The 913-nt window shown below is 33.8% G+C and overlaps 1 protein-coding gene and 1 long non-coding RNA gene across 2 annotated transcripts in view; one reads left to right on the top strand and one right to left on the bottom strand.

Annotated features, from left to right (window-relative positions):
- The window catches only part of LOC119592601 (alpha-2-macroglobulin-like), a gene marked incomplete in the record, with an annotated part of 136,889 nt that overhangs the window by 56,494 nt on the left and 79,482 nt on the right, over positions 1-913 (bottom strand).
- The window catches only part of LOC119592602, a 30,416-nt gene that overhangs the window by 11,389 nt on the left and 18,114 nt on the right, over positions 1-913 (top strand). Inside the window, exons 2-3 of the long non-coding RNA XR_005230445.1 lie at positions 61-143; positions 720-841. This is a non-coding gene — a long non-coding RNA (uncharacterized LOC119592602). The remainder of the gene's footprint in view (positions 1-60; positions 144-719; positions 842-913) is intronic.

Raw genomic sequence — 913 nt, 5'->3', positions numbered from 1 at the left:
AATTTAGAGATTGGTCAGTGCAACTAATAATACATTGATGCTATGATTTTGTTTTGTCAGGGACATTCTGATCAAGCCAATCAAAGTGGAGGCTGAAGGATTCCCAAGAGAAAAGACATGGACCAAATACATTTGCTCCAAAGGTTAGTCACAAATATGATAAATGTTAGTATTATTTGTGATAAAATGTAAACATTTTAAGGTTCATGTTCTATACTCCATCTTGTAAGGGAATGTAAGTATAAGCATATGTATATAGTTTTCAGAAGCAAACAGTAGATGACTCAAGGTGCAATAGTAATGAACAAAATATGGAAACCTTGAAACAAAGTGGTAATGAAATAATGGTAATTGACTAGCAGGCCAACCATCACTCCCCATTAAATCAAGCATGAGAGGAAATATCAGAAATTGCAGATATAAACTTGTCAGCTTGGATTCTTAAAACATGGGGATGGTGATATAACTAGCTAAGCTCTGTTCTTATATGCATTGAACCCCAAGATTCAGATCACAGCCACGAATCAATGAAGGTTTCATTTCTTGGTGATTTGTGGATAATAAATAAGTCATAAATTGTAAATATAAAAAAAACAGGTTTTGATAGCAAAAACAAATACTTTTTATTTAGCTAGTGGCTAAATAGCTACTGCTTTTGTTAATTTAGTAAGGAAATGAATTCTATTATTTATCCATTTAATTCAAAACTTCTCTTTCAGATATTATTGAAAATGCAGACTTTTTAGAGATTTGGAAGGTAGAACCACCACCACACATTGTAGAAGACTCAGCTAGGGGTTGGGTGACTGCAGTTGGTGACCTTCTAGGGCCTACACTTGAGGTTAGTCATGTCTTTAGAACTGAAAGTGTTACCAAAGGCTTTGAAAGTCGTGATTTAATCTGACTTATTGGT

This window comes from Penaeus monodon, chromosome 30 (assembly GCF_015228065.2).
Source record: "Penaeus monodon isolate SGIC_2016 chromosome 30, NSTDA_Pmon_1, whole genome shotgun sequence".
NCBI lineage: Eukaryota > Metazoa > Arthropoda > Malacostraca > Decapoda > Penaeidae > Penaeus > Penaeus monodon.
Note: the sequence above shows the minus strand (reverse complement) of the source record. Positions and strands in the feature narration are given on the sequence as shown.